Genomic DNA, 21,055 nt, shown 5'->3' on the forward strand with positions numbered 1-21,055 from the left:
GGAGGCTGCCTTTCAGTTAACAGAACCCCAGGATCAGTCGCTCTGGCCTGGCATTGGCCTGACTCAGGCAATTGTGATGCCTGAGCTCACAACAGTGGAGTCAAACCCTGGCTGAGGATGCATGAGAAGTGGAGGGGAGCAGTGGTGGTCATCCCTGCAGCTGCCTTGGGGTCCCTGTGAGGAGCCCCTGCTTAATCTCCTAGCAATGCCTCAGGGGTCCAAGCGCCATCCTGCTGGGACAGGGGGCCTGGGCACAGACAGCCTGGCCGTGGTGGGGGTGGTGGGGAAAGTGTGACTGCAGAGATGGCCCTCTGTCAGGGCATCTGTGTCTCTTGCTGCCTGGCTCCTGTGAGAAGTGAGGCTGAGAGAGCAGGCAGAGGGGCAGTGATGGGTGATGGCAGCTTGGCAGGTCTCAAGGGGCCCAGGCAGGATGGCTGTAGAGACAGCCGTGGTCCATCTGTAGGAAGAAAGCCTGCAGGCCCCTCGGGGTCTGCTCCCTGCTCACCCAGGGCTGATACAGCCAGCTTAAGGGACAGGGTCACAGGCTGGGCATGGAGGCTCATGCCTGTACTCCCAACACTTCAGGAGGCCAAGGCAGGAGGATTGCTTGAGGCCAGGAGCCCAAGACCAGCCTGGGCAACATAGAGAGACCCCGTCTCTACAAAAAATAAAGAAAGAGGCAGGGTCACACCCACACCACAGGCCAGGACAGCGGCCCCCAGAAAACCAAGCTCCAATCACACCTCAGCTCTTCCTGCTGAGCCCGGGGGCCTGCTGAGCCCCGGAGCCTGGGTCCGAGGGCAGAGGTTGGGGCAGGGAGAGTGAAGAACTGAATGGAGCCTGACCCAGCACTCTTCCCTCCTAAGGATGGCGCCTGGTGGAGACATCAAGCACGAGAGAAGGGGTGATCCTAGGAGGGCTCCCTGGAGGAGGTGGTGCCTGCAGGAGGTCTTGAGGACCCAGGTCTGATCCAAGGGTCAACAGCCCAGTGAGTGCAGAGGCTGCCGGAGAAACTGGAGGAATGAAAAATCTTTGCCTGAGGAAAAGAGCTCCTACCTCCCCAGAAAGTCCCTCCGTGTGAACCAGACTGTTGCTGGCGCGCAGTGTGCACCTCCCAGGGCTGGCTGAGAAGTATTTGCTGAATGAATGGAACAGATTGCATCTGTGCAGCCTCCCTCCGTGGGCTAAGAATGAAGACGTGATAGAGAAAACAGAAAAGAAGACAGAAAGCAGAACGGTCTCCACTGTGCTTTTCCAGAACCCTCCGAAGGACCGAGAGGGCTCCAGGGCATCTGGGACCTGGCCCCAAACCCAAGTCCAGCTGTGGGGGGCCCAGCCACAGCCCGGGAGCCCTCACCCCATCCCTAAGAGCATTTGGTGGGACCTCCTGTGGCTATAATCCAGCAGAGCAGCACTGCCTGGGGGTCTCCGAGCCAAACCCAGGCCATGAGCCCCCATCCCTGCCAGTGCCTGGGGGTGAATCAGGCCCTGAACAGTGGTAAGCGTCAAGCCAGGGGGCCGCTGGGCCAGGCCAGAAGTAGGGACAGGCCCTGGGGGAGGGGGATGTCTGGAACCTCAAACTGGTTGGCATCCAGCTCCTCCTGCTTCCCATGCCAGGGTGCCCTGAAACCCTGCGGTGTCTGCCCCGAACACCTTGCCTACCCCCTCAACCTACGTCCCAGCAGTGGGGACCAGGCTTGGTGACCCTGGTCCATCCTGCAGACCCCCAGCCAGGGCGCAAGGCTAGGCAGGCCAGCCAGGGGCCACGTGCTCCCGACTGCTCCACACACGGGCCGGTGGGGCCCTCCCCTCCAGCAGCTGAGGTCAGCACAGGCAGGTGCCTGGTGGATCTAGTGGAGGGCGACAGACAAGAACGTGGGGCGTGTGGCCAGCACACAGTGCCCAGGGCTGCTGGAGGGCTAGCCCCATCTCTGTCCACCCCCTGCCTCCCGCCTGGGTGGGGCAGTCTGTCTGGGGAGGAAGCAAGGATGGCCACGGGGCGGGCACACTGGAGGCCCAAGGTGAGTACTGGGCAGGCCGGCCCCCGTCCGGCTGCTGCCTGGATCCACTCTCGGTGTAAGGCTCTCGGTGTAAGGCTGAGAGGCCGGCTTTACCCTGGAACCTGAAGCCTGGTGGGCAGGTGGCCCCTCCTCCTCCCTCTGTCCCCGCCTCCTGTACCTCCATGCCCCTCCCCAGACACACGCCCCTCAGGCTCCGCCCCACCTGGCACCTGCCCCCGTGGGTGCCTCCTCCCAGAAGCCTTCAGGGTTACTCCAGGTCTTCCCATTGCCTGTGCTGTTCCCGGAGCTGCTGACCGTTGTCCCAGGTAGTGTATGCTCTCACCCCTAGGGCAAACACAGCCCCGACCCCTCCTGGAGCCCTGGGCCCTCTTCCCCTGCAGAAGGTCGGAAAGAGGCGCCCGGTGGAGGGGCTGAGCGGTGCAGGTGGGCTCAGGGAGCCTAGTCCTGGAGGAGGAGTCTGGGCCCTACGAGGACGAGGACGGAGATGGGGACAGGGACGGGACGGCCCTCTCTATTGACTCCCTGGAGTCCTCCAGATCCAGGGCAGCTCCTGGGGAACTGGTGCCTGCTGGAAAAACTAACCCAGATTTGATCAGTGCTGGGGCTGGGATCCAGTGAATGTGGGCACGCCCCTGTGTCCTGGGTGAGGAAGGATGGGGGCTCCCAAGAAGCAGGCAAGGGATGCATGCGTGTGCGTGCGTGGGTCTATGTGCCTGTCAATGTACACGACTGCGTGCATCCGGGTATGTCTGTGCGTGTCTCTCTGGGCTATGTGTGTGTGCACATGCGTCTGTGAGTCTGTGGGTGTGTCTGAGGGTGTTTGGTGCGAGCTGTGAGAGAGGTATTAGGAGGAAACTGACACTGTCCCCTTCCGCCCTGCAAGGGACAGGTCAGGGTGGGAGAAACAGTCCTTCCCTCCACAAAGCCCTGAGCCAGGGCAGGGGTCGAGAATCGCTCTAGAGGCAGACCCCCTTCCCCTGGGTCTGGGCACGAATCACTGTCACTTGCTGCCCGCACGCCTTTCCATACACACTCACTCACACACCCACACTCGCACTCACACACTCAACACTCATCCCACACCCACACACTCATACCACACACACTCAAATACACGCTCATCCCACACACACACTCATCCCACGCACTCAACACTCACACACACACACTCAACACTCACATACACACTCATCCTATGCACACACACACTCATCACACACAAACACAGGCTCATCCCCCCACACTCACATACATCCCACACACACTCAAATACACGCTCATCCCACACACACACTCATCACACACAAACACAGGCTCATCCCCCCACACTCACACACATCCCACACACTCAACACTCACACACTCATCCCACACATACACTCACACAACACTCATCCCACACACATACTCAACGCACACTCAACACACACACTCATCCCACACACACTCACTCACACACTCATCCCACACACACTCATCCCACAAACACACAAAGACTCACACTCACATTCATACTTCCCTCCATTCCACACACACACACTCACACTCAAACACATACACACTTCCCTTCAATTCTACACACACACTCAAACACATACTTAGACACTTCCCCCTTCCACACACACACACACTCTTCCCCTCAATTTCACACACACATACACACTTCCCCATTCTACACACACACTCACTCTCACACACACACTTCCCCTCAATTCCACACACAAAACACTTCCCCCATTCCACACTCACACACTCACACATACACACTTCCCCCATTCCACACACACACTCTCACACACACTTCCCCCTCAATTCCATACACACAAACACATACACACTGCCCCATTCCACACTCACACACTCACAAACACGTACACATTTCCCCCATTCCACACACACACACCTCCCCCTCAGTTCCACATACACACACACACTGCCCCATTCCACACTCACACAATCACAAACACGTACACACTTCCCCATTACACACACACACCCCTCCCCCTCAATTCCACAAACACATACACACTCACACTCAAACAGTACACACTTCCCCCATTCCACACACACAATCACACACTTCTCAATTCCATACACACATACACTTCCCCCATTCCACACACACACACTCACAAACACGTACACATTTCCCCCATTCCACACACACACACCTCCCCCTCAATTCCACACACAAACACATACACACTGCCCCCATTCCACACTCACACAATCACAAACACGTACACACTTCTCCATTACACACACACACACCTCCCCCTCAATTCCACAAACACATACACACTCACACTCAAACAGTACACACTTCCTCCATTCCACACACACACACTCTCACACACTTCTCAATTCCACACACACATACACTTCCCCCATTCCACACACACACTCAAACATGTACACACTTCCCTCATTCCACACACACACTCTCAAACACACTTCCTCCTCAATTCCACACTCTTCCACTCACACACTCACACATACATACAAACTCACTTCCACACTCACACTCTCACACCCATATGCACACACACTCCCAATTCCACACATACTCTTCCACTCACACACTCACACTCATTCACTTCCATACACATGCACACACTCCCCCAATTCCACACACACTCTCACACACATTTCCACTCACACGCACGAACACTTCCACACTTACACTCTCATACACACACTTCCAATTCCACACTCTTCCATTCATACACATATTCATTCACACTTCCACACACACTCCCACAATTCCACACACACACTACACATTCACATTCACACTCTCACCCACACACACTCTGCCATACACACTTCCACTCACACACACACAAAACCAGAAAACAAGGGAACAAGCTGTCCCGCCTGGGCTGTCCCCTGGGGAGCAGGGGAGAGTGCCTGGGACCGAAAAGCTTTGTAGGGCCTCATGTCACTTTCCTTGGAACCCACTAATGTGGCATGGGTGCATACCGGCTGCAGCTGGGAATCCGAGGTCCCTGGCCAGACCAAGGGCATGAGCAGGGGGCAGCTGGATGCCCGGGCCAGACCAAGGGCATGAGCAGAGGGCAGCTGGATGCCTGGGCCAGACCAAGGGCATGAGCAGGGGGCAGCAGGGGCCAGACCCGGGCCTTGATGGAGGACGATGGAGGCGCAGCTCCTAGACCCAGGCCAGAGGCTGCCTTTGCAGGACATGGTGGAGCCAGCTGGGCTCTCCCCATGGCCCTGGGGGAAGGGCTGTCCACGTCCCCGGGGCGCTTGTTACCCTGGTGCGTCCCCCTGCCCCCTGCCCTCTGCCCTACACTGGCCAACCTCACCTGGATCTGCCTCTTCCAGGTGTCACATCATCCTCTCACTTTTTCTGAAGTTGCTTAACTGATCCAAGCAGAGATGGGAGTGCCCAAGGGATGTGCGGTGAGGTCACCGGACAACTCCTCCGTCCCCTGGGCTCTGTGTCCCACCTGAGCAGCACTGGACGAGCCAGTGGCACAAAGACCCTGGTGGAAACATCTGGGGCTCCCTGGTGTGCATCTTGAGTGCCCCCCTGTGTGCTCTTCTGAAGGGTGACCCCAGCCCGGAATGCCCTGATGAGGAGAGGAGGGAGTCAGAGGCCGGTTGGGACAGGTGGCCGTCCTCTCCCTGTGCGGCGAGGTGGGCAGAGAGCTCAGGGTGCTTCATTTACCAGGACGGAAACCTTGCCTGCATCTGAGAGTACACTGGTGGTGCCATCTCCTTCAGGCATGGCTGGATCCAGGAGCCCGATGGCTACCATCAGAACTGGTGTCCCCACCCTGGGCTCAGCCTGCCGTCCTCTCAGGCAGCACTTACCCTTGGCATGGCACCTCCAGGCTGACATCCCAGCTCAGACCTGGGGTCCATGAAGGGCCCAAGTATGATCTGACTGATTATGGCCAGGCGATGAGTGATGCCCAGGCGATGAGTGATGCCCAGGTCCCAGTCACATGCCCTATCTGGGGCAAGAGATGGGCTCAGCCTAGTACCAACCTATGGGTAGTTCCCAAAGGAGGATTCAGGGCTGTTCCTAGGATATGTGGTGGATGCTGGGCAGAGCCCTGGCAATGCTCGCACGCCCTCCAAACAGCTTTCCCTTGCTCTGCCTCCTCTGAGCCTCACCAAGCCCCCAGGAAGTTGAGGCTCGAGTGCCTCTGTGGCCTACTTAGGACCTCCATCAGCACCTAGGACCTCCATCAGCAAAGGCTGGGTATAGACCCCTATGGGCTCCAGGTACCACCCCAACTCCCAGCCATCTGCCCAGACTGACCCACACCCACCTCCTGCAGATGCCCTGGGCATTACTGAACCCCTATTTCCTGAAGCCAGCCAGCAGGTGGGAGCATCGGCCAGCATGGTCCTCCCTGGCCCCAGGGATCTCCCAGCCCTGGGGCATGGGACTCCTGGGCAGACTGCCTTCCCCCAGCTTGTGCAGGCTGGCACCAGGCACAGGAGCCCAGCACAGGGCATCTTATCAGCCCCTCCATCTCTTCCCCAGAACAGGCCCAGCCTGCTCGCCCGGCCTGTCACCATGCCTGGCAGGGATGGCATCACCTGGCTGACTGCATGCAACTGCTGAAACCCCATGGGCCCTGCTTCCAGTGCCGCACCCTCCTCGCCCAGGACGGCTGCAGAATTTACCAGGTACCCCACGGACCCTGCTTCCTGGGCCGCACCCTCCTCGCCCAGGATGGCTGCAGGATTCACCAGGTCCTCCGCACAGTGAAAATGTGAGCTCCTTGCCCCAAGATGATGAAGAATTTCAAGATGGGAATGGTAGAGTGGTAAATTAACCTCAGGTGCCATGGGACAGCACAGGTTGGGTGCTGTGAGCCCTGCATGAAGCTCCCGGTGGGTATAGCTCCACCTCATGGGTCACCCCTCTCTACCATGACCATGAGGACTGGGCTGGGCATGCAGTGCCCTGCTGTGACCCCTGACGCATAGACCGCCAGCCATCTCCTCCACCCACTCCCTGACCTCCTCTCCCAGGGGTGCAACTGGGGGAGTACACCCATCCCCAGAAGAACCCCAAATCTCTGGCTGGCTGTCTCTTACCCAACTCCCATCCCCAGCTCCAGCTGAGGGCAAGCGTGCTGCTGGGCTCTCCCGAGGAAAACCCATGGTGCCGCCCTCAGGCCCCCGGCAGCTCCTCAACCTGGGCCCCATCTCTGCCCCCATCTTGGCTCCCCAGGCATATTTAAACTTTGCCCCTCCCACCCCCATGCCTGGCGGATCCCCTGGCACTGAGGCCCAGCCAGTGGCTCCAGCCAACGCACTTGGCTCCCGCAGCAAGTTAAATCTAACCTAGCCCAGCTGTCTCTCCTCCGGCTCCCACCTGCCCCTCCCATTCCCTGCAGGGATGTGCCCACACCCTGCCCACCCTACACAGGCCCTCAGGAAGGGTGCAGAGGTTCCCTAGGGTCCCCCACTTTCCCACGCTAGGAAAGCCCTTTGCCTAGCAGCCTCTGGGGTGAGTGTCCTGCTTCTGGAGGCACCCCAGCGCCCAGGGTGAGGCCAGCAGAGTGCAGCAGGTTTTCAACAGGTATTTCGAGAAGGAGCAGGAACCCACTTCCCATCAGTCAGGGCGCAGCCAGGAAGAGGGAAACTCCAGGGCCAACACTGAAGTGGCCACTGCAGCACCACGCTGGGGCATGGGGTCGGAGCACAGCGCTCGTGCCACAGGCATGCCAGGGAATGTGTACCAGGTGCTCTGTCTTGCATCCGCGGCTGTCGGTTCTTCTGAGGCAGGGCAGCTATGGGTCACTTCCGGAGATGTCCACATTTCTGGGCCTGGGATGGTCTAGGCCTGGCTGTGAGGCCATCTCTAACCTGCTCCCTGTAGCCCCATGTTTTGTTTAGGCTGGCAATGCACTTAGCTAAAATGCTGCTATCCTACCAAAAGTGGCATAGGATGGAGCTCTGGCCAGTGAGATGTGACACACCCAGAAGTGCTGGGTGTGTCTTCAGGGACAGATCCTCAAAGGGAGCTGACTCATCTAGGGGGCAGCACTTTTGCTCTTCCTCTTTTCCTTCCTCCTTTCTGGTCAGCTGTGCTTGTGATGGCTGGAGCACCAGCAGCTGTTTTGGGCCAGAAGGTGACACTGAGGCTGGAAGCCAGCACTAGGAGAGTAATACAGTAAGGTAGGAGCTGTGTCCCTGAGGATGCATGATACCCTGCCAGCCGGACAGCCTAGGCCTGTGTCACCTGAGAGAAAAGTACATTTCTACCCTGTCAAAGCCTCTGTTATTCTGAGCTTTCTCATGAATGCAGCTCTAACCAGTCCTAAAGGGCAGGCAGCCATGTTGGCTCAAATGCTTCCCCCAGCAAGGCAGGAAGCCACTCCAGTGTCCTGCAAGAAACTTCATAGAGCCGGGCGCGGTGCCTCAAGCCTGTAATCCCAGCACTTTGGGAGGCCGAGACGGGCGGATCACGAGGTCAGGAGATCGAGACCATCCTGGCTAATACGGTGAAACCCCGTCTCTACTAAAAATACAAAAAACTAGCCGGGCGAGGTGGTGGACGCCTGTAGTCCCAGCTACTCGGGAGGCTGAGGCAGGAGAATGGCGTGAACCCGGGAGGCGGAGCTTGCAGTGAGCCGAGATGGCGCCACTGCACTCCAGCCTGGGTGACAGAGCGAGACTCTGTCTCAAAAAAAAAAAACAACAACAAAAAAAGAAACTTCATAGAAAAAGGGCTTCCATCCTCATATGCCGGGGGTCTGCATCAGGCCCTTCCTGGGCCCTGGAGCCTCCATGTGCCCCTGAGTGGGGCGGGCTCTGGTTCCTGGGCCCTGGAGCCGCCATGTGCTCCTGAGTGGGGCGGGCGCTGGTTCCTGGGCCCTGGAGCCGCCATGTGCTCCTGAGTGGGGCGGGCTCTGGTTCCTGGGCCCTGGAGCCTCCAAGTGCCCCTGAGTGGTGCGAGCGCTGGGAAGCCTAAGGCTGGGGAGGGCCCCTGTTCACTTTGTTTAGTTTTCTCCACTTGACTGAGGAACCCCTTCCTCCAGAAACAAGGAATTACAGCCGGAAAGACCTCTGGGAAGGCCGCCTTCTCCGCCCTTCACTGTGGGGTGGGGCGTGTCCCTGAGCTGCTGCACTCAGAGGAGCTGGGCCTGGCCCTGGGCATGCAGCAAGCACTCAGGAGAGGCTGCGGCTGCTGCCAGCTCTGTGATCGGGAAACTGGGGGCCTTCTCCCCTCTCCCCAGCTCCTCATTCCACCTGCTCTGGAGCTGTGGCCTGAGCCCCACGCTGGCCCTCTGCTCAGGTGGGCCTGTTCCCGGGCAGGTCTCAGTGCCCAGGAGTGGAGAGGGGGGCTGTGGAGACAGGTGGGGTCACCCCAGGAAGAGTGGGTTTGCAAAGCTGCAGCAGCAAGGAAGCTGTGGGGTAAAAAGTTTATAAGAGGAACACTATTTTTTTCTTTTGGCAGAATTTAATGGGTGCAGATTGTTCAGGTCCCAAAGATATGGGGAAAAAAAAAAGAGAAAGAAAAAGCCCTTTGCTGCTGCTATTGATAACTTGTCTCGCTTCACGTGGTGGGTTCAAAACTAAAAATACTTCCTCCCAACGGTAGAGAAGCCAGGGCTGTCACGTTGCAGAGGAGACTGGAGAGCTGCGGTGGGGAGGGGTCAGCTGCGGCCACGTGAGGGCCAGGGCCAGGCCTCAGTGGCCACCCCTCTCTGGCTGCCCAGGCTGCATCCACACAGAAGATTCCATGGCTTTCCATAAAAGAGAGTGGGAGAATGTCCTCTCTAAAGGCCTGGGGAGTGCCTGGGGAGAGGAGACAGCCTCACCCGGGGCTCACCAACCAGCAGCTGCCAGCCAGGCCAGCAATGCCAAGGCACCCGGCGTTCCTGGAAGCCAACCCCTGTTTGATCTAATGGGGCAGCTGTGGGTGCAGACCTAGATAAAGAGATAAACCCAGACCCAGAAACCTGGGGGAGGAGGTAAGAGTGGAGCGGGGGAAAGGGCGGTGGGTCGTGGGCGGGACTGGTGCTGCCAGGCCCTGGGCAAGCTGCTTCTGTGCTCTAAGCCTCAGTTTCCCCATCCAAAAGGTGGGAGCAACAACCTCTCTTCCGCCTCCTTCACAGTGAGGGGAAAGGAAGCGGGATGACATAGATGTGGCTGGGACTGCTGGACCCCGCACGCCAGCCCTGGGAGGCATGTGGGTCATGAAATCCTCCCACTGGTGACCTGCCCCGTGGTGAGGGAGGGAGAGAGCTTCTCCCCTCCTCGGCTAAGAGGACGGAGGGAGGATCCTAGAAATTCTGTCAGGAAGCAGAAATTTGGTCTGAGAGCAGTGCAGGTGGGAGCAGACCCCCCCAAATCACCTGCAGGATGAGCATTTCTCAGGCTCTGGAGAGCATGTGTGGGGGTGCAGCAGCCACAGCCATGGGAACTCCTGGGCCTGTTCATGTGTGGATCCCGGTCCGGGAGCCTGGGTGGAGCTCTGCCTTGTGGACAAGCTCCTGGCCAGGCCTGGTCCACCAGACCTCCCCATGCCTGGAGTGCCTCCTTGTGCCTGGAGCTGTGCTGGGCCCTTTCTCATTGCAGGGCTGGGGGAGTCCCTTAACCTGTCTGGGGCTCAGTCTGCTCATCTGTAAAGTGGGAATGATAGCACCTGGTACCCACTTGATTGGCTGCTGCAAACATTAAACCACATGGGCCTGTAAATCACAGGGCACTCGGCCGCCATCATCATCATCATCGTCTTCATCATCATGGCCCCAGCTCGTCCATCTTTGTTGTCTTCTCCACTCCCATCTTTCATCCTTGCAGAACTGTGCCTCTCGAATTGGCCTCGTGACCTAGCAAATATCATGATGAAGATGCCTAAGTTGGTCTCAAGGAACCCTCCTTATTACCCACCAACCGAGGGAGGATTCTCGCCTAGTCCCAGCAACTGGCCCCAGGGAGGAAGTGCCCTTCCCAGTCGTGGAACGTCTCCAGCGCTGGCTGATGGCAGACTACCCTTGGAACTCAGTTACTGCATCTGTCAAGAGGGGTGAAACCTCTGTTCCAGCCCAGAGGCCATCTGAGATCACATCCCCCACCGCCAAGGCCAGGGTGGATCTCCCTGCTTGGCCCTGGGGTGGTCCCTGGGCAGATGAGAGGGTCCTTCTACCTGAGTCTCTGAGGCTGCCCTCACTGGAGAGCTCATGGTCAAGGGGTGGGCAGGCAGGTTGGAGTCCCTCAAGGGCACAGGGGTTAGAGTCTTATAGACTTAGGGTGAGGGGCATGGAGAGTGGTGGGCTTCTGGGACCCTGCGCTGGCCCTGGCCAGGCCCACAGGGGAAACTGTGCAGTGCGGTCATCTCCGTGGCAACTGGCCTCATCGTCCTTGTCCTGGCTTGGGGGCCGAATGCCTTCCCTTCCCTTTCACCGGCTGGAGTCGCTTTCTTCAGAGGTAACCATGGCAACCCCTTTGTTTCTGAGGCCTGCCCGCCCTCCTCCCCGTTTTCTCTTCAGGAGAGGCTCATCCAGCTCCTTCCTAGTCCTGGCACGTCTCTAGTGGCGCCGGCTGACAGTGGCCCACCAGTGAGTGGGGCCAGTCCCTGGGGTGGGGGAGAATGGCCCTGCTGGGCCCAGAGATGTGGTCTGGACCCCGCCCCTGCCACAGGGGCCGCGTTCATTGGCTCACTCATGCCCTGACATTGATAGAGAGTACCCGCGTCTGCCACGGGGCCACAGATGGGGCAAAGGCCTGTCCCTGCCCCCACGGTCCTGCTAGGGGCAGCCTGGAAGTGGGGGGACAAGGCCTGAGGAGGGGGTGCAGAGGCTCAACGGGGGCTGGCTCTGCTGCAGAACGCGCTGTGGGGTCATGGGTCATTCGCCAGGGCTCTCAAGGCCACAGGGAGCCCAGGACTCTTGGCTCTACCTCAAACGGGCTGAAGCAGAAACAAGCATGTGGTTCACATAACTGAAAAGTCAAGGAAGGCACCTGCTGAGGTGCAGCAGGGTCCACGTGACCTGGCCGTGGTTGCTTCGGCTTTCCTCTGGGCTGGGTTCATTCTCGCGCAGCCCTGTTCTCTGGTGGTGGGATGTGGAAGAGTGGCCCCTTCGCTGTCTCACCTAACCCAGCTCTGGAGAGGTCTGTGGGCAGATGGGAGAGTCATTTGACTTCAGCTTCCCCTCTGGTCTGAACTCCGACCCTACAGCAAAAGTCCCAGGACTGAGCCTCTTTGGCTAGAACTGGGTCACAGGCTGACCCCTAAACCAACTGCTGGGACTCTAGGTAGCCAGCCTGGTTCATGCCACTCCACTCACCTCAAACCAGACCATGACTTAAATGAGATGATGACAGGGGAACCCTGGTTTGCAAATGAAACTCCGGGTGCACACAGACTCAGAGAGGTTAATTAATTTGTCCAAATCCACACAGCTGGTAAAGAATGCAAGCTCCAGGTCTGATTCCAGAACTTCTGGGCTTAACCATGGAGCCACTGTAGGTCAGTGAGAGTCCAAAGGGCTTTAAGTATGGTAGTGAAACGATCAGGGATGCAGCTGGAGGGCTAAATTGGCGCTGGATTTTGGTTGGCGGTAAATGGCATGCAAAGGAGGCGGATATTCAGGATTTGGTAGGAGAGTGGGAGCAGCTACGAGCCAGTTATCACAAGGTCCCCAGCATTTGTGGGAAAAGGCCCCCCGGGCTTTGGGTAGCCGAGAGGTGGGCCTCGCAGGCCCGCATCGCCGCCAGGACGCAATGCACCTGCGGGCGGAGCGCCCACGCCCCGGGCCACCTGACTCACTGTTTGTCAACTCTGCTCTCCGCAGCCACGCCCTTTCCTCCTTCCCTCCCTCCCCTTTTGGCTCAGGGGCTGCATAACCCCGCCTCTCTCCTGCTGTGACTGGCTGTCCTCGCCGTCACTCCGCTACGTGGGCGGGGCACAGGTAGAGGCCCCTCCGCGAAGGGATTAGCATAGTCCCGCCCCCCGGCGCGAGCCTCGGGCCGGGCGCTGATTGGGCGGGCGGCGGCCGACGCGGCGGCGCCGGGCGCAGCCAGTGGCAGGCGCGGGCTGTCAGTCGGCGAGGCGGCGGGCCGCACTTCCGCCTCGGTGTCAGTGGGTCGCGGGCCTGCGGGGCGGGGGCGGGGCGGCAACGAGCTCGGCCGGCAACCGAGGGACCCGCGTCCAGGTGAGTGGCCCCCGCCGCCGCCACGCGAAGGCCCGGGACCCCGGCGAGCTGCGGGACCTGGGCCGCGGGCTGGGGCCGGGGTGGGGAGGGGAGGGCGGGCCGGACAGGACCCGGGTCCGCAGGCCGTCTCCAGCCCCGGCCCCGGCCTCGACCCCCACAGGGAGGCGCGCCCGGCCTAGGCCGCAGCCTGGCGCCCCGGGAAAACTTTGGGAGGAAAGTTGCGACCGGGCCTGGGGCCTGGGCCTGGGTCCCGCGGCCCCCGCACCCCTCCCCCTGCGGTCGCCCGGCAACTGCGGTCCCGGGACCCGCGACCCGGCTCCCCGAGGCCCCCGGCCCCGCTGCTGCCCGGCCGAGCAGGAAGTGGGGACGGACGCACCTGCTGGCCGACTCGCCCTCTCTCACCAGCTCACCGGGAACAGGGAAGGATTTCGTACGCATTTAGGGCGATCCTGTAGGTGAGGAGGGCGAGTTCCGCCGGGAGGAAGGGCAGGGAGACGCAGCCCCACTCCGAGCCTGCTCTTCTTGTCCCGCAGGCCTGTGTCTTCCCAGGGAGGGTGCCCGCGGGCCCTCGTCCATTCCCCTGGGCTCTGTTTTTGGTTTTAATTTATAAACCTTAGCAGACTACACACGGTTGAGAACTTGCTACCTAGCACCTATCTTTGGTAATGTAATTTTAAGAGGTTCCATCTTTCGTCAGTTATATTTTGGTACTCAGAAGAATACGTCTTTAGACTTTCCAAGTTTATAAGCCCAGGCCAAGACTGTTAGGTCGTCACAGCACCTCAGCCTCCCCGCTTCATCGGGGGACCGGCGGCGAGGTGGTGGGTGTCGGGGTGTTGCAGGCTCTCCTGGGGTGAGGGTCACCTCCCAGGGGCGTTTTTATCTGAACCGTCCTCTAGGACAGGCCCTGGCCTGGCTCCGGCAACTTTGGGATGATTGCCCGGGACGCCTGGAGAAGGGGTCCCGTTCGGTTTGGTTGGACAGACGTTTCTCGAATGCCTGCTGCGGGCCTGGCTGGGTGCTGTGCGGCCTTCCCACCCGCTGGATTTGTGGTGAGAACAGCAGAGAGTTGAGCAGCCCGAAACTGGCGCAGGGGCCACATGCTGGGTAGCCATGGCCGTCCCTGCTGCCCTTCCTAACTGGTGCCCAGGGCCCCTTTTCCGGCTGTCAGCCTCAGCTCCTTCGTCGGACACGTAGCACTTTGCTGATAAGAGGAGCAAAGCAGATCATTTTCTTGTTTTATGTTTTGAGATGGAGTCTCGCTCTGTCACCCAGGCTGGTGTGCAGTGGTGCGATCTCAACTCGCTGCAACCTCCGTCTCCCGGCTTGAAGCCATTCTCCTGCCTCAGCCTCCTGAGTAGCTGGGACCACAGGCGCCGGCCACCATGCCTGCCTAATTTTTTTATTTTTAGTAGAGATGGGGTTTCACCAAGTTGGCCAGGCTGTCTCGAACTCCTGATCTCAAGGGATCCACCTGCCTCAGCCTCCCAAAGTGCTGGGATTCCAGGTGTGAGCCTCCGTGCCCTGCCACGAAATCATTTTCTACCTCAGTCCCTGACACCTAGTACATGCCCCGGAATACCAGTTCCCTTCCCCTTGTTGAGGACAGGAACTTCGTCGGAGGCACTTCCTCCCTGCCCAGCCCAGTGCCTGCCACAGTGTTGTCTTTTAGAATGTGGCGAAGAGTGAGGGAGTGACTGAGTCTCCCTCATAGGCTTTACCTTGTTTTCTTCATGTGTCCATCTATTAATGACGGCTCTTACCTGAGCAGACAATAATATTTAATACTGATTGTTCCAGTACTGTTACGAGCATGTTGTATTCTCTTTCTTCGTGTGATCTTCCCACTCGACAGGTGAGCTTCCCACTCGAGTGTGAACAGCCCACTTGACAGGTACTGACATTATCGTTAGGTCATTCATGAGGAAGCTGAGGAACAGAGAGGTTAAGTAACTTGCCCAAACCACACAGCAATAAATTATGAAATATGAATTTGAACCCAGGCTCCAGGGTTCACACTCTTAAACACTACCCTGTACTGCCTTTTAATATCAAGATTTTCATTTAACATTTTTGTTTAGAATATTCTAATCATGCTGCATTACTGTGTGTCAGAATTTTGGTTTTTTGCTACATATAGAACTAACACACTCTCCTTTTTTGTGAAGCTGAGTGTTTACAAAGCCATTTCATTTCTTCTGAAATACGGTAATTTACCGTTTGGCTATTCAGGATTTTGCCAGAATACCTTCCCTGCCACCCACCTCCTTTGTTACTGGCAGATTCAGTGGTGGTCTCTGTGTGAAGAGGGAGGGTTGGGAGGCATGGGTGCTGACAGGTGTGCAGTCCAGAGTCTGAGGTCTCCGTTCTGAGTTCAGTTCCAGTGGACTTCACACACGGCCTTAGAGTACACACGTAGGACATTTTTCTTCCCTGCCTCGAGTGCATTGAGAGGGTCAGACCCTGCTGTGTTCCACATATGAATGAGGGGTCCTGTTTGAATGTGAAAAAATGCCACTTGACTTCCATCCCAGCGTCTCTTCTCCGTGCCCTCCAGGAGGTACCAGCAGATGGGTCTTGGATTTGTCCTTAAAACTTGCTTGGCCGGGCGCAGTGGCTCAAGCCTGTAATCCCAGCACTTTGGGAGGCCAAGGCGGGTGGATCACGAGGTCAGGAGTTCAAGAACAGCTTGGCTAACACGGTGAAACCCTGTCTCTACTAAAAATATAAAAAATTAGCCGGGCGCGGTGGCAGGCGCCTGTGGTCCCAGCTACTCAGGAGGCTGAGGCAGGAGAATGGCCTGGGCCCGGGAGGCGGAGCTTGCAGTGAGCCGAGATTGCGCCACTGCACTCCAGCCTGGGCGACAGAGCGAGACTCCGTCTCAAAAAAAAAAAACTTGCTCGACTTTTAATGGAGTTTTAGTACATTCAACCAATTACAAAAGTGACAATTTGTATAAGAGAACTGTTGACACATTTTAGGTTCTTATGCTGTCTTCACACAGGGAACCTGCCGCCTCCTCAAGGTGATTTCTTTAGTGTCCCCGTGCAAGCCGTGTCTTGTCTGGCCGTGCCTTCCTGAGTCACAGCATCTTTGCGAAGGGTGTGCGCCAGAGCAGGGCTCTGGGGTCCTGTGTGGGTTCCCACTGGCTCCTGCCTTCAGTGTCTTTGCCTGCAAGACGGATTCTTGTGTGGAATCTGTGTGAAAATGTAGCATCGAGTGTCCGATGTGTCGTGGCTGCTTGGGACACCCTTGGTTCCACCACCTGCTGAACCTGGAGCCGCTCAGCAGTGCAGCAGCCACACCCTCAGGTGTCGCAGGGTCTTTTCATAAGTCTGCCCCCCGCTTGAATGGTCACTTCTTCAAGAGCGACTTGTTTCAAACAGAACACAGCTCTGTCAGGCAAGGGTTTTCTCGGCGTCCGTGCTGAGGGGCACCTGTGTGTGTGGTGTCAGTGGCGCCGGGGCCTCTGTGGGCAGTGCGGCTGGGTGTGGGCTGATTTTCTCCTAATCATTGTCATACTTCCTGTTTGGGTGTTGACATTTCGTTTAGTGTTTAGCACTGATTGTCAAGTACAAGGTTTAATTCCAAAATGTAGTACATTTTCAAGTTGATTTATAACCTTATCTACACTGAAAGGAAGTCAGTGTTTGAACATGATTGATTATTAAAAGGGACTTAAGTCCTGAGTTAATATGGTAGGTTCTGGTTTGATGGTTTAAATGTACTTTCCACATATGCTAGTTCATTTGTATCTCTGCTGTCACTTTGCTTTTTCAGAGTGTTCTTGCTGGTAAGTTTCAGGCATGGTGTCACGGCCTCTCGGGCTGCTGGTTTGGGCTAGGGTCCCACTGTGGAAGTGTGGCAGTGTCCAGGCCCACCCCTGCAGCTCTTGATAAGAAACATCTGTTAAATGGTTCACGGCACTGTTTCCGTGAACTTTTTGGCACTTCTTTCCTTTTCCTTCCAGATTCAGAAAAGAACTTGGGATCATTTAGCAGAATTTCACAGCATCCTCGTTCTTTCAACTGGAGCTTCTGTGGATGCAAATCCCGTGACCTCTGAGTTGAGCTGAGCGGTGGAAGTGAGCTTTTATAAGGGACTGGATCTGAGACTTGTGCCTGATGCGTGTGGCTGTTTCTCTTTGCTTGCCTTCTTTTTTCAGTGAAACACTTGCTTGATTTATTTTGAGAAACAAACTCTGGGGTCAGTCCTGTTGAGCTAGTGGCTGGCTCCATAGTTTGGGGCCTGAAGAGGGTCCTGCACCTCAGGGCCTGTGGCGGTCATCGGGGTCGGGCCTCTCTCCTGGGTGTAAGGTGTGTGCTTCTCACCTGCGCACTGCGGGCCTGGGCGCTGTGGCCCCGACGCTGAGGCAAGTCGGGTGGGAAGGGTCTGAGGGGCTCTTGGCTGAACAGACACTGAGCACATTTCTTTATCAAAGGGGCTGGGACTGTAGCTTTCGGGGTGCGCAGAGAACGCTGTTGTGGGCTGAGACGAGGAGTTCTTGGGCAGCACCAGGCAGGGAGGACTGCAGTGTGTCGGGAGTTGTGTGGAGTTTTGGTTCCAAAAAAGACGGAGGCAACTGTAGAGGAAGGAGGACTGTGGTGTGGAGGTGAGTGCCTGTGCCTTGTACTGAATAAACCTAAGGCTGATCCAAGGCTGAGCATGAGAAAGAGCCTGCTGTAACCTGGGACCTCGTGCCACTGTGCTGGGCCGGACAGCGGCTTCCGTTTTTGCCTTAAAACCAGGGTGACTGTGATTCAGTGACATTTCGGTGACTCCGATAATGATGGCGATAATGATGGCAGGTGTCAGGTGTGTGCGGGGCGTGGGGCTACCCTCTTCTTATGAAAGAGGACATGGGCTGGATTTGTGGTGGTGAGCTCCTGCGAGCGCCCTGGCTCTGGCTTGGCCTCTCTTGATGATATGGCAGAGCCAGGAGTCTCGCTGTAATCATCACCTGTCTTCCAAGTAAGTCTCACCTGTGAGAAATGCTGGAACACCTGAGTGGAAGCAGAGCTGGGGCGGTGCCTGAACTGGGGCCAGGGGAGGGGTCCCAGTGTAGAGGCAGCTGAGGAGCCCCAGCACCTGCCCCACAGCTCCCGTCCGGCAGCTCCGCCTCTGCACTGGTTCAGCCGTCAGGGGAGAAGGCTCCTGGGTTAACATCATGGAGTTTTCACCCCTGCTTCTCATCAGAAAAGCCGGGGGAACTTTTTAAAAGTGCGGGTTCGGCCGGGCGCGGTGGCTCACACCTGTAATCCCAGCACTTTGGGAGGCCGAGGCGGGCGGATCACAAGGTCAGGAGATCGAGACCACGGTGAAACCACGTCTCTACTAAAAATACAAAAAATTAGCCGGGCGCGGTGGCGGGCGCCTGTAGTCCCAGCTACTCAGGAGGCTGAGGCAGGAGAATGGCGTAAACCCAGGAGGCGGAGCTTGCAGTGAGCCGAGATCGCGCCACTGCACTCCAGCCTGGGCGACAGAGCGAGACTCCGTCTCAAAAAAAAAAAAAAAAAAGAGGGGCCCAGGAAGACACGTGTTTAACAACCTCAGGGGGTCTGGGGTGGGTCCTCGGCAGGGAGTCCAAGTGCTGGAGGCCCACTGCGGGGTCAGGACCCTTTTTTAGATCAAGGACCCCTTTGAGAACTTCATGAATATGAATAATCTGGGTCATTGTTCTGGGGAAAAAAAATGAACACAAATTTTTTTTCCTGTTTTTTTTTTTTTATTTTTTAATTTTTAAAACATTTTTTATTTTTGCAGAGGTTAGGGGGATTAGAGATTCATGGTTTTCCCTGACCTTGATTTGCAGCCCAGCCTGTAGGTGCTTAGGAAGTATGGTTGGCAGCCGCGTGGGCAGCTCTGATGTTAGGGTGACAGTTTTCTCAGCACAGTGGGACCCGTTAGGGCTGTGCAGAATGAAGATGGGCACGATGGTGAGGAGGGCCTGGAACTGAGGCCACAGAGAAGGAGGCGGCCAGCGGGCAAGGAGGCACTCTAGCCAACCAGCCACTCCTTGGCTGGGCAGGTGCTCTGGGGATGGCCAGGAGCCCTGCAGGACAGCATCCTCTCACCCAGCACACTCCCTTCCCTCTGCTGTCTTAATTTTCCTCCCGCTCCCTCACCGAGTCCGCTGCCCGCTGTGGCCCCTGCTGGGATGTGAGATGTGGGTACAAGGCGTCTCCTTCTCCTCTAGCCACAGCCGCAGGCTGAGCTGCTCTCAGGGCCGTTGGTTTTGATCATCAGAGATACACAGTGGTGGCTGGTGGGGAGCTGACCAGCGCTACTGCTGCCCTCGGAGTGCCCGCTCTGCCCTCCAGCGTGGCTTTCTGAGAGCAGGGTATCTGTGAGCTGTGGGGCATGTGCCCTGTCCATTGCCTTCCAGTCTCGTGGAACAGTTTTTTATTGTGTTGCATAAGGAGGAGGTTGATTAAAACAAATGTTTTTGTACAGAAGAGCTTGCATTCATCTTGTGTGTTTGGAAATACGTTGTACTACATTACAAGGTAATGTTCCTCGAGGTGCGTGATGTATTTTCTTTTGTTGATATTCCACAAGAAGCAGTTAAGTCAGCGACAAGACTTGAGGGAGTTGACTGTGGTGAGTGGGGTGCTAGGTGCCACTTCCGGGATGTCGGGCCACATTGGCCACGAGGCCCAGTGGGAAGTATTGCCACTCCCCATCGCTGCTTTTTGGGACCAAGCTGGGCTCACCTTTGCCTGCCTCTCAAGGTCGCCCTCTTGGCGTGGAGAATGGTAAACAGTGGGGGTGCTGCTGTCTCACAGTGTGAGAGGTTCACCTACCTTTCCCCAGTGTAGAAACTGTTCCTGCATGAATTGCAGACCGATTCAGAACCTTCAGGTGCGCCTGGCAAGTTTGCCTGGCTGGCACGCTCAGCACAGGGCCTTTCTGAGTCAGCGTTGGGCCATTTGTGTGTACACGCTGGTGTCTTAGGATAAAGGGCTGAAACCTGTTCTTTTTTTTTTTTTGAGACGGTGTCTTGCTTTGTCACCCAGGCTGGAGTGTAGTGGCACAATCTCGGCTCACTGCAACCTCCGCCTCTCGGGTTCAAGTGATTCTTGTGCCTCAGCCTCCCCGAGTAGCTGGGACTACAGGCGTGTGCCACCTGTAAGTTTTTATATATATATATATATATATATATATATATATATATATATATATTTTTTTTTTTTTTGAGACAGAGTCTTGCTCTGTGCCCCAGGCTGGAGTGCAGTGGCGCGATCTCGGCTCACTGCAAGCTCCGCCCCCCGGGTTCACTCCATTCTCCTGCCTCAGCCTCCCGAGTAGCTGGGACTACAGGCGCCCGCCACCTCGCCCGGCTAATTTTCTTGTATTTTTAGTAGAGACGGGGTTTCACCGTGTTAGCCAGGATGGTCTCGATCTCCTGACCTCGTGATCCGCCCGTCTCGGCCTCCCAAAGTGCTGGGATTACAGGCTTGAGCCACCGCGCCCGGCTTTTTATATTTTTAGTAGAGATAGGGTTTTGCCGTGTTGCCCAGGCTGGTCTGGAACTCCTGACCTCAAGTGAACCGCCCACCACGGCCTCCCAAAGTGCTGGGACTACAGGTGTGTGCCACCTGTAATTTTTTTGTATTTTTAGTAGAGACAGGGTTTCACCATGTTGCCCAGCTGGTCTCAAACTCCTGACCTCAAGTGATCTACCTGCCTTGGCTTCCCAAAGTGCTAGGATTACAGGCATGACCCACTGCCCCCAGCCTGAAACCTGTTCTTCAGCTAAGAGATGTTACATTCTGTGTGGTGTTAGGTAGCTGATTTTGTGATGAGCCACATATAGCCTGACACTAAGAAAAACCATACAGACCTGAAGAAAGCGGAGAGGTTGTTCAGGTTAAACAGCGCAGA

The 21,055-nt window shown here is 57.0% G+C and overlaps 1 protein-coding gene and 2 long non-coding RNA genes across 4 annotated transcripts in view; 2 read left to right on the forward strand and 1 right to left on the reverse strand.

Moving 5' to 3' along the window:
• The first annotated feature begins 1,988 nt into the window (after window positions 1–1,988).
• LOC102128409 (putative uncharacterized protein FLJ44790) lies at window positions 1,989–7,745 on the forward strand. The gene is made up of 3 exons (XR_010578202.1): window positions 1,989–2,021; window positions 2,197–2,326; window positions 7,035–7,745. It is a non-coding gene; the product is annotated as a putative uncharacterized protein FLJ44790 (long non-coding RNA).
• Window positions 7,746–9,451: 1,706 nt separating this feature from the next.
• LOC135965679 (uncharacterized) lies at window positions 9,452–12,825 on the reverse strand. The gene is made up of 2 exons (XR_010578764.2): window positions 10,671–12,825; window positions 9,452–9,809 (listed from the first exon to the last, which is right to left on the reverse strand). It is a non-coding gene; the product is annotated as an uncharacterized lncRNA (long non-coding RNA).
• A 269-nt stretch (window positions 12,826–13,094) lies between these two features.
• The window catches only part of OSBPL2 (oxysterol binding protein like 2), a 58,703-nt gene continuing 50,742 nt past the window's right edge, over window positions 13,095–21,055 (forward strand). For both annotated transcript variants that reach the window (XM_005569522.5, XM_005569524.5), the window contains exon 1: window positions 13,095–13,171. The gene's annotated coding sequence lies outside the window, so the exon portion shown is untranslated. The remainder of the gene's footprint in view (window positions 13,172–21,055) is intronic.

This window comes from Macaca fascicularis, chromosome 10 (assembly GCF_037993035.2).
Source record: "Macaca fascicularis isolate 582-1 chromosome 10, T2T-MFA8v1.1".
NCBI classification, from domain to species: domain Eukaryota; kingdom Metazoa; phylum Chordata; class Mammalia; order Primates; family Cercopithecidae; genus Macaca; species Macaca fascicularis.